Source organism: Stegostoma tigrinum, chromosome 38, assembly GCF_030684315.1.
Source record: "Stegostoma tigrinum isolate sSteTig4 chromosome 38, sSteTig4.hap1, whole genome shotgun sequence".
NCBI classification, from domain to species: Eukaryota; Metazoa; Chordata; class Chondrichthyes; order Orectolobiformes; family Stegostomatidae; genus Stegostoma; species Stegostoma tigrinum.
In genome coordinates this window covers 18,939,656-18,955,308 of record NC_081391.1, presented here as the reverse complement: position 1 = coordinate 18,955,308, position 15,653 = coordinate 18,939,656, and the positions used below count along the sequence as shown (strand labels likewise).

At 42.9% G+C, this 15,653-nt stretch overlaps 1 protein-coding gene across 3 annotated transcripts in view; it reads left to right on the top strand.

Annotated features, from left to right (window-relative positions):
* LOC125447267 (synaptotagmin-1-like) overlaps positions 1-15,653 on the top strand; it is a 144,936-nt gene that overhangs the window by 14,865 nt on the left and 114,418 nt on the right. Inside the window, exon 1 of one of the 3 annotated variants that reach the window (XM_059640564.1) lies at positions 1,875-2,001. The exons of the other annotated variants lie outside the window; for them this stretch is intronic. The gene's annotated coding sequence lies outside the window, so the exon portion shown is untranslated. Of the gene's footprint in view, positions 1-1,874; positions 2,002-15,653 lie in introns of those variants that run through there. 3 annotated transcript variants of the gene reach the window in all.

Here is a 15,653-nt window from a genome sequence, read left to right as displayed (position 1 = left end):
CACATGAAATCTTGATATCACATGGTCTGCTAATACTCATATTGCTAGCCACTGACAGACCCCATCAGTAGCTATTCATTCTCCCAGGCTGATCATAATCCCCTCCCTTGTCTGTCTAACTGTTCTTCTCTCTTTTTGAGCTCTACTTCCACTTATCATTTACTCCTTAACCCTACCCCTCCCCCCAACCTATCTTCTGCATAAAAGAAACAGCTTTTTTTAACCGACTATCAGTTCTGAGGATGGGTCACCAGACTCAAAACGTTAACTCTGATTTCTCTCCACAAATGCTGCCAGACCCTGCTGAGGTTTTCCAGCCATTTCTGTTTTTGTTTGTGACGTGTCCTATCGCTTGGGCTAGTAATCCTGACGTCGGGCTAATGCTCTAGGTGTATGGGTTCAAATCCCACACACTGCAGGAGGTGGGATTTGCATTCAAGCAACAAAATCTAGAATTAAAACCTCATCTTAGCGATGGAGTCCATGAAGTTTTCATTTTACTGCTGTAAAACTCATCTGGTGTACCAATTCCTTCAGGGAAAAAAAATCTGCCTTCTCTCCGTGATCAGGGCTACAGGTGACTCCAGAGCCATCTAAGAACTAGGAGAAGGAGTGAGTCGTTTAGCCCTCAAGCCTGCTCTTCTATTCAGTACCATCATGGCCACTCTCATTTCAGCCTGAAACCCACTTTCTTGCCCACTCTGCATAACCCTTCAACCCATTACTAATCAAAAATCTATACACCTCCTTCTCAAATTTACTCAATGTCCCAGTATCCAAGACACTCTGAGGTAGTGAGTTTCACAGATTCTCAACTCTTTGAAAGAAATAATTCCTCCTCCTCTCTGTTTTAAATCTGCCAATCCTTTTCCCAAAACTGTCATCTCTCATTCTAGATATCCCCACAAAGGGACTAATCTCTTCTGTGTCTACTTTGTCATTCCCCAAAAGCATCTTAAATAATCAACATGGTCAATGCTTAAAACCCTCTGAAATGGCAGAGCCAAATAGGTACAGGCCTTACCAACAATACCCATATCCCGTGAAAAACTAAAGAGATTCGTGGTATTGGCAAAAAGAAGTTTTTCCAAGCAAAAGGAATTGTTACTAAATGGTTCTTTGATGTAGACTCCAAAATTAAAATTCTTCATCACTTCTTCATCATTTTTAGTCAGATGTGAAAGCTCCTATGGTCCTACTTTGAAGAAGAGTTTTAAAATTTCTCCCAGGTGAACAAGCCAATATTTATCACTCAAATAGCCCGACCAAAAGTGGATGATCTGATTATTATAAAACTATCTGAGCTCTGAGGAAGGGTCACCGGGCCCGAAACGTTAACTCTGTTTTCTCCTCCACAGATGCTGCCAGACCTGCTGAGCTTTTCCAGCAACTTTGTTTTTGCTCCTGATTTACAGCATCCACAGTTCTTTTGGTTTTTCTTATATAACTATCATTTGGTGGAGAAAATTAGCTACTATGTTTCCAACATTACAACAGGGACTACACATTAAACTATGCCTCAATGGCTTTGGGATATCCTGAGTTTGCCAAGGGCCGGTACTTCCGTCTTTCGCAGTTCAATCAGTTAGTTGCAATGGATTTTGATATTGTAGGTCAGGGTTAATGGAAGTAATGGTCCTTTGAAGAAGAGCAGATGATTGTAGTTGACACTGACTCAGAGACTGGGTTATAGACTTCCACAGAGTAAAGTGTGCCCGAGAGAGCAAGTCATAGGCTTTCCTGCTGCAGTTGCTTATGTGAGGCACCAATGACAAGAGCTTTCATCCCATTACAGCCTTCACTAATACTCTTATTGTGTTCCCTGATTAGCTAAGTGCTCACAGGTCAGAGTCGGAGCAGTAAATGGAAGAACTTATATTTCAAGCGTGTGACAGAGCGGAATTGACAAGGCGAATGACAAAGAAATTCACCCACTCAGCCTTTCAGATGAAAAGACAGGATATAGGGTTCAAAAAGGAGTCAGTTAATGGACTGTGCAAAGTAAGTTTGTTGCAGTTTTCAGTTAATCCGCAAGCCATGATCCTGTATCAACATGCAAACTCGCCTCGGGTTCATGAGTTTATTTGCGACAAAAATCCCATACAAATTGTTTTTTTTTAGAATGGGCTTAAGGTGCATTGTTGGTGATGGCTTTTTTTTCAATCTGCGACAAACATTAGCGAAGTCACATTAAAGTGTTTAAGGTTGGGGATGCTAAAAAAGAGGTGATAAGATGGATATTGAGAGGGGTTGGTGGAGATTGAAGACAGAGCCATCAAAAAAGACCAGGTAAGTAACAACAGGGAAGGAGTTGCTAAGAACAAACTAGACAGAGTCATACAGCGTGGAAACAGATCCTTTGGTCCAACCACTCCATGCACTTATCATGGTTGACTATCAAGGGGAGGCTGAGTTGAAGGATTGGAAGGAACATGTGAGGGCATGAGTCATGAGGAGATCAGCAAGATAGGATGAGGAATGGTTGGGTAGGGTTCCAAAAATTGGGCAGTACTTTTAAATTGAACACTCCAAGGGATAGGAAGCAAATTGGGCTATATGAATGTGAAAGGTAGGCGCTTTGTATAAGTAAAGGACAATATCAAATTTGAAACTAGCAGCAGGGCACCATATCAATGAGAAAACAGAACAGTTCCCGACGTCATAAATGGGCCTCATACAGGGCACGTCATAGATTCAGCAAAATGATGTCAAGCCTCCAAAGGTTCATTTCAAGGAGAGATTGCAATAAGGTTAGGGTTAGGCTATTCAGTTGAATTTGTCAGGGTATGAGGGAGAGCAGATAGGGTAGATGGAGAGAAACTACTTCCGTTGTTTGGAGAATATAGGAGTAGGAAACATACTTTAACAATTAGATACAAATTTTTCAGAAGCGAAATTATGAAACACTCAGAAGGTGGTATAAGTTTGGGGAATCGCTTCTACAAGTTCCAAACCAGTTGTAAAGTTTAAATCCAATATTGATGGGTTGTTGTCAATCAAGGGATTTGTGATAAAGGGAGGTATATGAAATCAGATCACAGATCAGCCATAAACCTGTTGAATGGTGGCACTGGCTTGAGATGTTGAATGATTCCCCATTCCTTCAGCGTTATGGAACAGCATCCATGGGGTACCTTCTGGAGGAGAGAATGAGCCCAAGAAACAGGGGAGCTTTATCCTCTGAGGGATAGTAATGACGAAGTGTCAGAATTCAGAGAAAAACTATCCCTCATTTGATGGATAAAGTGAAAAGTCATTTCCACTGCCATCCCAGAATAGTGGATACAAACACTCCGCAGTGGGTTGGAAATCATCCATTTTTCATCATCAACCTCCTGCGCACACAATTGTGAGTGTTGGAAAAGTCAAAAGAAAAGAGCAGATTGTGGAGAATGGCAAATCATTTTGCATTTCAGATGCTTATAAGGATGTTGCTAGTGTTGGAGGGTTTGAGCTACAGGGAGATGTTGAATAGGCTGGCGTTATTTTCCCCGGAGCATCAGAGCTGAGGGGTGACCTTATAGAAGTTTATAGAATCATGAGGGGCATGGGTAGGGTGAATAGTCAAAGTCTTTTCCCTAGGGTAGCAGAGTCCAAAACTAGAGGGCGTAGGTTTAAGTTGAGAGGGGAAAGATTTAAAAGGAACCTAAGGGCCAAGTCTTTCCCAAAGAGGGTGGTGCATGTATGGAAAGAAATGCCAGAGGAAGTGGTGGAGACTGGTACAATTACAACATTTAAAAGGCATCTGGATGGGTACATAAGTAGGAAGGGGTCAGAGAAATATGGGCCAAATGCTGGCAAATGGGACTAGATTAATTTAGAACATCTGGTCAGCATGGACGAGTTGGACCGAAGGGTCTGTTTCCATGCTGTAGAACTCTATGAGTCTATAACAGCTGGTTTGTCTGACTCCTTGCTGAAGAGAAGCTCCATTAGAAGCAAAGGCTGCAATTTCTGAAACATTGCAGAGCTGAAATCGAGGCAGCACTCTTGATCATGGTATCTTTCCAATGTTAAGTACTTCCACAGATCAGACCCAGAGCTGAGGGTAAACTCAGAGGTCGGTCTAGCTCCATTGTTCTGTAGTTTCCCCTCCGCACTCTGTCGCCATGGTAATCTATGAGCAGCCAACCCACGGCCATGGGGGTGGAATTGAAGCCTATTATTAAACCCACCTGCTAGGTGCAAATGTACCAAAGTGAAGAAATGTCTCTGTCAGCTCAGCCTCAGTGACTGCCAGCTATCAGAGGAAGACAATCAGCTTCTGTCAGAAATGGAGACAAGAGATATCGTATTTTGGAATGTCAGATAAATGTGGCCACTTAGGTACTGACACCGCAGAACAAAAAACAATCAGGCCACTGAAAACTCTACTGTTATTGGAAAAGCAAAGAAATCAGTGTAAGATTGCTAAGGTGACTGGTGATTGAAGTAACATTCTGCAATCAGAGTGAGAGAGAAAAGAGACTTTTACCAATCAGAGAGAGGACATGCTTATCAAACTTCACTCCGAGGCCCGAAGCAAAATACTGATCTGAAACGAGCACAGAAATTGCTGGAGAAACCCAGCAGGTCTGGCAGCATCTGTGGAGAGAGAAACAGAATTAACGTTTCAGCTCTTGTATGACTATTCTTCAGAATGTATCAGATTCAAAATGTTAACTTTCTCTCCCCACAGATGCTACCAAAACTAATGTTATTTTTATGTTATTTAGAGGTTAATCAAGTTTATAAACACAATTGTAAAGCGGGCTCTTTTCGCACAGTAGCAGTGTTTTTACCTCTGAGCCTGGAGGCCAAGTATCAAGTCCCACCTGCTCATATGTGTAGTAACACTTTTGAACGAGTTAATCTGAAACAGATAGTGTTGGCGCAACACCGCGGGTCTGGCAATATCTGTAGAGAGGGAAACAAATTTAATGTTTCACATCCAATTTGACTTCTTTAGAACTTCACGTCAGATTCAAAACATTAACCCTCTTTCTCTATATACTGATGCTGTCAGAGCCATTGAGTATAGGGGTTGGGAAGTTCTGTTGAGGTTGTACAGGATGTTGGCGAGGCCTCTTCTAGAGACAGTTCAGAAGAAATTTACTAGGATGTTGCCAGGTATACAAGGTTTGAGTTATAAAGAAAGGTTGGATCAGCTGAGACACTTTTCCACTGGAGCGGAGGAGGTTGAGAGGCAACCTTATAGGAGTTTATAAAATCATGAATGGTATGGATAGAGTTAATGGTATTTGTCTTGGGGATTTCAAACCAAGGGGACACATTTTTAAGGCGTGAGGAGAGAGATTTAAAAAAACAGAAGGGGCAATTTTTTTACACAGAGGTTAGTTCGCGTGTGGAATGAACTTCCTGAGGAAGTGGTGGATGTGGGCACAAATACAACATTTAAAAGACACTTGGATAAATACACGAAAGGATGTGATGCTTTGGAGAGGGTGCAGAGGAGGCTTACCAGGATGTTGCCTGGTATGGAGGGTGCTAGCTATGAAGAGGGGTTGAATAGATTTGGATTATTTACATTAGAAAGACAGAGGTTGAGGGGGAACCTGATTGAGGTCCACAAAATCATGACAGGTATAGACAGGGTGTATAGCAAGAAGCTTTATCCCCCCCAAAGTGGGGGACTCAATTACTAGGGGTCGCAATTTCAAGGTGAGAGGGCAAAAGTTTAAGGGAGATATGCATGGAAAGTTCTTTACGCAGAGGGTGGTGGGGGGCCTGGAACGCATTGCCAGCTGGGGTGGTAGAGGTGGACACGATAGTGTCATTTAAGATACATCTAGATAGGTACATGAATGGGCAGGGAGCAGAGGGATACAGATCCTTGGAAAATAGGCAACCGGTTTAGATAGAGGATCTGGATCGGCACAGGCTTGGAGGGCCAAAGGGCCTGTTTCCTATGCTGTAATTTTCTTTGTTCTTGACTTGAACCATGCTAGAAACAGTTTTCTATTGAGCCACATATTTAAGGGAGTAGAGACAGTTTTAAACTCAATAGTGGCACTGAAGATATGGTTAAACCAGTGTAGAAACAAGGTAAGAGAGAAAGGCATTGATACAGGACGAAATAAACAGACCATGACAGGAAGGATCAGAGTGCACTTATCCAAGGGTAAATCAATAGATGTGGCTGGAGGTTACAAAAATGTTAAATGGACAAAATGAAAGGGTCTCTATCTGAACACATGTAGCTTTTAAAACAAAGCAGATGAACTGGTAGCACAAATTGAAATATATGTATACTTTCTGATAGCCATTGTAGAGACATTGCTGCAGGACAGAAAGACTGGAGCCCGAACATTGAAGGGCACATAACATGAAGGGAGGACAGGTAACTCAGCATAACAGGAGGGTGACTTTAAGTAATCCTGGTAAATAAGGAATGATGACCTCAGTTCAAGAGGCTGGGCTGAAGAAAATGGTTTGCGTACAGATGAGAAATGTCAAGGCAAGGAATCAATTGTGGGAGTGGTTTATAGGCTTCCCAATGCAATAATAGATTTGGTATTATGAATCGAGAAAGGATTAATCAATGAAGAAATAAAAGTAAAAAAACTGTCAGTAATAAAAACCGAAAGTACCAGAGAAATTCAGCAAACAAAAATAGAAAATACTAGCAAAGCTCAGCAGGTCTATCAGCACTTGAGGAGAGAAATCAGAGTTAACGTTTCAGGTCAAGTGACCCTTCCTCCAGCAGTTTCTATTTTTGTCTTGATCTACAGCATCAGCAGTATTTTCAGATTTTATTTCAGAGAAACTCCGCAGGTCTGGCAGCATCTGTGCAGAGAGAAACTGAGTTAACGTTTCCAGTCCGAAATAACTTCTTCAGAATTGTGGGGCTAATCTCATTGGGAACATTCAGACAGAATAGATTCATATCTGCTGCAGTTTAGAAGAGTTGACAAGGTTGAAACACACAGATCAATAGGCATTTGGAACATAGGGAAAGGAAGATCGTCTTGCGGGATAATCTCAAATTAAGGGTCATTGTTTAAAAGGAAAGGTTGTCCATACAATGCAAACCTGAGGGGAAAGTTTTTCCTCACAGGGGGTCATCAGTCTTCAGAATGGTCTTCCTCAAAGGCCAGTGGAAGCAGAAAAGCCCCTTTGGCTAATCCCATACATGCCAGTCAAGAACTAACTATTCTAATCTCATTTCTAGCATTTGGCCCACAGCCTTGACACCACAAGTACGCATCTAAATACTTCAATGTTATGAGGGTTTCTACCTTGCTCATTCTTACAGGTGGTCAGTTCCAGATTCCCACTGCTTTCCACGTGAAAACGTTTTTCCTCTCATCATCTCTAAACCTTCTACTCCCTTACCTTAAATTATGCCTCCTTGCTCATTAATCCCTTCACCAAGGGTAAAAATTCTTCCCATACTATGTCCCTCATGATCATATACCTCTCAATCATGTCCCTTCTGAATCTTTTCTGCTCCAAGGAAACAACCCCATCTACCCATTCACTCGTGATAGCTGCAAGCCTCCGGCCCAGGAAGCATCAAGGAATATTTTGAAGGCAGAGGTAGGTAGATTCTTGATATGTAATGGGGTGAAAGGTTGTCAGGGTAGACAGGATTGTGGACTGACAAAATCAGCTATGACCTTACCGAATGGTGAAGTGGGCTCAAGGGCTGCATGCTTGCTCCTCATAGAGTCATGGAGTCATAGAGGTTTATAGCATGGAAACAGGCCCTTCAGCCCAATATGTTCATGCTGCCCATTTTTTACAATTAATCTAGTCCCATCTTCACACATCCCACTATATCCATCCCATCCATGGACCTGTCTAAACATTTCTTAAATGACAAAATTGTGCTTGCCTCCACCACTACCTCTTGCAGCCCATTCCAGGAACTCACCATCCTCTGTGTGAAAAAATTACCCTTCTTGACCCATTTGTATTTCTCCCCTCTTAAAACTATGCCCTCTAGTTTTAGACTTCCCTACTATGGGGAAAAGCCATCTACCTTACCTATACCTCTCGTGGTTTTATAAGCTTCTATAAAGTCACCCCTCAGTTTCCTATGCTCCAGGGAAAGAAGTCCTAGTGTATCCAGCCTCTCCTTATAGCTCAAACCTTCCAGTCCAGGTAATATCCTAGAAAATCTTTTTGCACTCTTTCTAGTTTAATAATATCCTTCCTATTAGTAGGGCATCCAGAAATCATGCAATGCACCAAATGTGCCCTCACCAACATCTTGTACAACTGCAACAAGACGTCCCAACTCCTATACTCAATGACTCCTACTCCTAATTCATACATTTCCACATTCATATTGGCTGTTAACTGCTCCAGCTGTCAGTACATTGTGTGATGAACTGAGAAATATTTCTCTACCAGTGGTGACTGACTTTATTCAACAATCGTTTACATGCATACTAGATCCCACCTCAATTTGCAAGTCTATTTTAATTCATTGTCCTTGGCTGGACAGGTTGAACTGTTGTGTTTTTTGTCCTTGTGTTTGTGTGTTAATCTCACCCCCAGTTTATGACTGACCTTCCAGAGGGACTCTGTACAGTAGCAGGCTTTAGGGAGTTTTGTTTAACTTGCCTCTAATTTATTGCCGTTTGAAAGAAACTGAAGGCCACGTGCTGTTGCGATTTTGAAAAAAATAAGATGAGCAGAACTGTCTATCTCATGTTACAACTTACATTATTCATCTGAAACTTGTTGCCTTCTTTGGCATGACATTTCTATAGTTTCAGCAGCCCAGGAACCATCTGTTCCACATGGCATTTGACTATCTATTTGTACTTATCCTTTATCACCCGTGATCTTTCTCCTAACCAGGCTTTTTTTAAAAGGTGCTAAGCAGCATGATAGTCATCACGTTAACATAAGAGCTCAGTTTCTCATATCCAATGTTGCAAACAGACAAGAAGCCCCTGTGAAATTTCTGCTGTTGCCTGAGGCTTGTTACCATGACACTCAACTCCTTTAACTCAATGTTTTTAGCCCACAGATACATAAAATACTTGTGATAATGGGAACTGCAGATGCTGGAGAATCCAAGATAATAAAATGTGAGGCTGGATGAACACAGCAGGCCAAGCAGCATCTCAGGAGCACAAAAGCTAACGTTTCGGGCCTAGACCCTTCATCAGACCCTTCTCTGATGAAGGGTCTAGGCCCGAAACGTCAGCTTTTGTGCTCCTGAGATGCTGCTGGGCCTGCTGTGTTCATCCAGCCTCACATTTTATTATCATAAAATACTTGTGTCCTCTGATTCTTGATTCATTCATGAGTGGGAGTGGTTTCTTCCTCTCTATACTGTCCAGACCCCTTATTGTTTTGTATAGATCTATGAAATCAACTCTCAGCCTTTTCTTTTGTAAGGAAATCAGTCTTAACCCGGAAGCCAAGATAATAAAGTGTGAAGCTGGAGGAACACAGCAGGCCAAGCAGCATCTCAGGAGCACAAAAGCTTTTGTGCTCCTGAGATGCTGCTTGGCCTGCTGTGTTCCTCCAGCTTCACACTTTATTATTTTAGATTCTCCAGCATCTGCAGTTCCCATTATCACTTAACCCAGAAGCCCTTCAGCTTAGAAGCAGGCCATTTGGCCCATTGAGTCCATACCAACCCCTCTGAAAAGCATCCCATCCTATCCCTGTAACTGTGCATTTCCCTCGGCTAAACCACCTAACCTACACAACCCTGGACACTACGGGCAATTTAGCATGGCCAATCCACCTAAACTGCACATCTTTGGACTGTGAGAGGAAATGGAGCACCCACAGGAAACTCACATAAACACAAAGAGAATGTGCAACCTGAGGGTGGAATCAAACCTAGGTCCCAGGCTCTGTGAGGTAGTAGTGCTAGCCACCATGCCACACTTCTCCAGCATATCTCCATAACTGAAGTTCCTCACCCCTGGAACCATGCTTGTGAGGCTTTTATGCTATTCTCAATGCTTTCACATCCTTCCTAGAGTTTAACTCCCTGAACTGGATGCAGTACTCCATCTGGAGTCAAACTTATGTCTTGGACAAGTTCAAAATAACTTCCTTGCTCTTATAATCCATGTGCCTTTGAATTAAGAACAGAGCACTAATTCTTACCAGGTTCTGGGGCTGCTCTCTTATTAGAGAGAGATGACCAGTGGTGGTTTAACCCCAGGGTCATCCATTCTCAGGCAAGGGGAGGTACTGAGAAGGTGGGACTTTCATGGTAACCTCAGCTGGTGTGGGAATTGAACCTACTCTGTTGGGGTACTCTGCATTGCAACTCAGCAGTACAGTCAACTGATCTAACCAAGCCTCGTCTTGAATGCCAAATGCTTTGTTAACCATGCTCTCGATCTGCCTTCTCATAGAGTTATAGGGTCATACAGCATGGACACAGACCCTTCAGTCCAACCAGCACATGCCAAACATAATCCAAAACTTAGCTAGTCCCACCTTCCTGCGCTTGGCCCATATCCTTCCAAACCCTTCCTACTTATCCAAATGTCGTTTGTTCAATGATTTATGCAAATATGCACCCAGGTCCCTTAACCCATCTTCTGTCTCTGAACTAAATGCTAATGCCATTCACTTCAGGGGTTCCAGATTCACTTTGATATCATCAACTGTTTCAAACTCATCATTTGGCCATGTAGCTTGTTGTTAAGCCTTACTACATGATCAATTACCAACCACTAGAATAAAAGTCTCACATCTCGCAGGCTAAAGCTACATCCGGCAAACTTTGTGTCCCACTTGAGTATCTCAACTGTATTTGTCATAAAATGATGTGTGCAGGAGCAGTCTTGTTGTTATGAAACATACAAAATAGGTGTAGGAATAGGCCATCCAGCCCTTAGAGCTTGCACCACCACTCAATATGGTCATGGCTAATCACGCAATCTCAAATTCAGTATTATACTCCCATAATTTCTCCATACCCCTTAATGCCTTTAGCTGCAAGGGTCACATCCAGCTCCACCTTGAATATGTCCAGCGAACTGGCCCCAACAGCTTCCTGTGGGAGAGAATTCCACAGGTTCACAACTCTCTAGTTGAGGAAATTCTTCCTCATCTCAGCACTGAATGGCTAACCCCTTATTCTTACTCTGTACATCCTAGTTCTGGACTTCCACAACATCAGCAACGTTTTTCCCATATCTAGCCTGACCAGTCCCATCAGGATTTTATATGTTTCTATGAGATCGCCCCTCATTCTTCTAACTTCCAGTGATTACAAGCCCAGGCGATCCAGCCTTTCCTCACATGTCACTGCTGCCATCCTGGGAATCAGTCTGGTGAACCTTTGCTGGATCCCCTCAATAGTAATAATGTCTTTCCTCAGGCTAGGAGACCAAAACTGCACACGATACTCAAGGTGTGGCCTCACCAAGGCCCTGTATAACTGCAGAAGACATCCTTGTTCCAATACTCAAATCCTCTCACTATGAAAGCCAGCATGCCATTAGCTAAGACTTTCATGGTGAGAAAAGCCTTTGGCGATCCACTATATATCATCTGCCTAGGCAAGGAGACCAGGACCCTGTGTTTGCTGAGCCACGCTCATCCTCAGTCTAGCAGCACCCTAATTTCAAATATCTTAAATAATAAAACAAGGAACTGCAGATGCTGGAAATCTGAAACAAAAACAAATTGCTGGAGAAACTCAGCAGGTCGGGCAGCATCTATGGAGAGAGAAAGTTAAAGTACTGTTCTGAAGAAGAGCCATGATGAACTCAAAGCGTTAACTCTGTTTCTCCCTCCACAGATGCTACCAAATCTGCTGAGTATCTCCAGCAATTTTTGTTCAACTATCTTATCTTTGTTTTCACATCCTTCCATGCTCCACCAGTTCCCTGTCGTTGTGGCTTGCTCAACCTCGCTGAGATCTTTGTGCTTCTTCAGTAATGGCTGTTGCTCATGAGAAATTAGTCTGAACATTTTGCGTGACCATTCTTTCCCTCAAACTCTCTGCCTTGCTCTCCCACTTCAAGACATTCCTCAAAGCCCAAATCTGAGACCAAGGTTTTGGTCACCTCAAATCTCACAGTTTGACAGACAACATTCCTGTGAAGCATGTTGGCACTTTTCACTATTTTAAAGGCGCTTTACAAATGAAGGTGGTTGTTGTATTGTGTACTGTCCTTTCTCTATTACTGAAGCATTGAGAAGGTTAAAATGCCATTGTGAACACAATCTTGTTTGTTTAATATATACAGGTTTATAAAAATACACTAGCCTGAGGATTGCAAACTTTTAATTCACTGTGGCCTGGCATTTTATGAGGTGTTATCTGTGTTATGAGGAGACAGTGACTGACCTCTGTGTCTCTAGGCTTAGATTACATATGAATTAGAAGGATCAGTCTCACCGACAGCTGCCCCGAATATGATTATAGACAAGGAGATGTGTTTGTTTTCCACACAGCAATGACGTAAAGCCTGGGGAGGTGGGGGGAGCCAGCTGTGGCACAGTTTGGTCATGGTGATTATGTGATGGGATCCAGAGCCTGTCAGAGACATGTATCCATGTTCCTGCAGCTCTGACACTGCGTCGATGCACAAACTGACAACGTCCTGATCAGGGATGAGCTATTGGACTCATGCACTTTCATAGAAAACCGTCACCTTTGACTCCAACATCTCAGCAGCCTCAAACAAGATCCAAGGTTCAATCTATAGAGTGAGCTGATTGCAACTGGGTCAGCAAAGGCTTTTGTGTCGAGACGAATTGCAACTGACCACTGTGCTCCTGCATTAGAGAGCGTGGACATGGGCATGGCATCATTCCTAATTGTTCTCCAGTGCTTGTTGGTATTGGTAAAGGTAAAGCTACCATAGTCCTACCCGACCATAAGGCTATTCGCTCATCACAGATAGAGAGTGACTAGGGGTGGTTTAACCTGACGGACACCAGGCTTCAGGTGAGGGGAGAGGTTTAAAAGGAGAGTTCTTCATGTCAGTTCACTCTGTATTGCAAGCCACACAGCCAGCCAACTGAGCTAACAAACACCCCTTTTAAGCACTCATGAAATGAAGGGATGACCATTTCAGGTTACACATCTGTTCTGGTCACTGGGAAGGCAATGGTGTAGTGGTTATGTCACTTGACTAGTAATCTAGAATGCTAGCTGTGGGGGGTATGATGGGTTCAAGTCCCATCATGGTTGCTGGTGAAAAGTTTGATTTTATTAAAAATTTGTAGTAAAAAGCAAGTCTAACGGCTGTGGCTTTTTACTTAATTCATTTAAGGGACATGGGTATTGCTGACTGGGCCAGTATTTATTGCCCGTCCCTAGTTGCCCCTTGCAAAGGCGGTGGTGAGCTGCCTTCTTGAACTGCTGCAACCCGTGTGCTATAGCTAAAGTCACAAAATCCATCAGGGAGGAAATTGCACGATTTTGACCCAGCAACACTGAACGCTTGGCATTAAAACCCATTTGGTTCATTAATGTCCTTTACGGAAGAAGATTGGCCCTTGTTTATCTGGTCTGGCCTACAAATGACTACAGGCCTGCATTAGGATCAGGCAATAAACTCTGGCCTGCTCAGTGACGTCCACCCCCTATGAATACATTTTTTAAAAAAACCTGTGTGGAGTTTGCAAATTCTCCCCATTCATGTGTGAGTTTCCTCCAGGTGCTTGGATTCCTCCCACAGTCCAAAGATGTTCTGGTTAAGGGGATTGACCATGCTAAATAACCCATAGCATCTGGAGGTGTGCAGGCTAGGTGTGTTAGCCATGTGGAAATGCAGGGTTATAGGATTAGGGTAAGTGGTGGGTCTGGATGGGATGCTCTTTGGAGGGTTGGTGTGGACTCAATGGGCTGAACAACCTGCTTCCACACTGTAGGGAATGCATGATTCCATTTCCAACGGCAAAGCACATACACAGTACCCCTTTGACAACAGTATCTCTCCCTAAATCATTCACATCCGCCTCTGCGTGTCATACCTGAGGCCTCCCATCCGTCTTTTAACGATGAGAGTGCAAACTTTGATTTCAAGAAACCCAGGCCATCAGGCATCAGCTGCTGTCTCAGAGAGCTACTGGGCACAACAGGCTAGAAGGGACAATGCTGTGACTGGGAGCACCAACAGAGATTGAAACTGTACAATGGAATTTACCAAAAAAAAACACAGCCAGGCTAATTGGAAAGAAGGACTTGCATTAATAAAGCATCTTTAAATGACCACTGGATCCCTCAAAGTCCTTTACAAGCAATTAAATCCTTTCAGAATGCAGTTGTGATTGTAATGTAGGAAACATGACAGCTGATTAGCACTCAGTAAACTTCTACAAACGGTAATATGATAATGACCCTGATAATCTGTTTTTGTTTTGTGGTGTTGATTGAGGGATAATGTACTGGCTAGGAGAGCAGGCAGATCTTCCCTGCACTTATGTAAAACAAAAAGCTACAGATGCTGACGATCTGGAGAAACTCAGCAGAAGAAAGCAGAAATAATTTTTCAGGTCAGGTGACGCTTTATCAGAACTCAGTGATGCTGCCAAACCTGCTGGGTTTCGCCAGCATTTTCTGTTTTCTTCCATGCCTCATGGTGGGATTGTTCACATCCATCTGTACAGTCAGCCAGGGTGTCAGCACCGCCAACGCTATATCAGATCCTTAATGTTGCACAGCAGGGTCAGATCCATTTGCTGTGCTCAAGACTAGGAGCAGAACTTGAACCTGAAACCTTTTGATTCAGAGGCAGACTTTCTACCAACTGAGCTGTAAAGGAAGCACAGTTTGTGCAAATTGTAGGAAAAACAACCAATTCAGAAACAAAAAGCCTTATGACGCTGATTCCTGGGACTGACATTTTGGATCAGTTAGAATTATATTCATTGGAGTTTAGAAGAACAAAGAGAGGGGGATCTTATGGAAACCTATGAAATTCTGACAAGACTATTCAGGGTAAAAGCAAGGAGGATATTCCCGAAGACCAGGGGAAGACAGAATCAGGGGTTTATAGTCTAAAGATTTAGGGTAGACCATTTAGGATTGAGATGAGGAGAAATGTCTTCACCCAGAGAGTGGGGACCCTGTGGAATTCTCTGCCACAGAAAGCATTTGAGGCCAAAACATTGAATGTATTCAAGAAAGTGTTCGATGTTGTTCTTAGGGCTGAAGTGGATCAAAGTGTCTGAGAAGAAAGAAATAGGGGACTGAGTTGTGTGATAACCATGATCATATGAAATAATAGAGCAGACTTGAAGAGCTAAATGACATACTCCAGCTCCCATTTTCTATGTTTCTAACTCCTTACCACATTCCCATATTGTATATGTAGTAAAGCTGTTCTCTGTATCGAGGTGGGGCCCATAAGAGGCAAGTGAAGTCCTTGCTCAGGTGCATCAGTGGGAGCTGCTCATTTGCATATCTGCGTGGGAGGCTGGATTGAATCATTTTCCATGACTTCAATGGAAATAAAATCTGTAAGAGATGGATAGCAACCAGCATCTTACAGTATCAGCCAACATCAATATTAACGCCCCCCCAGATCACCTCAGCACGTTAACAAATATCCCAGCACTGGCTTCTATATGGCTCCCCTAGAAATTAGGCAAGGTGTATTCCAATACTTTGTGAAGTTGATGAAGCTCAAATGTCAGACGAGCTGTATCAGTGATTTGAGAAGCTGTTTTTCATTTGTGTCTCTCCCAGCAATGTGTAAATGCAG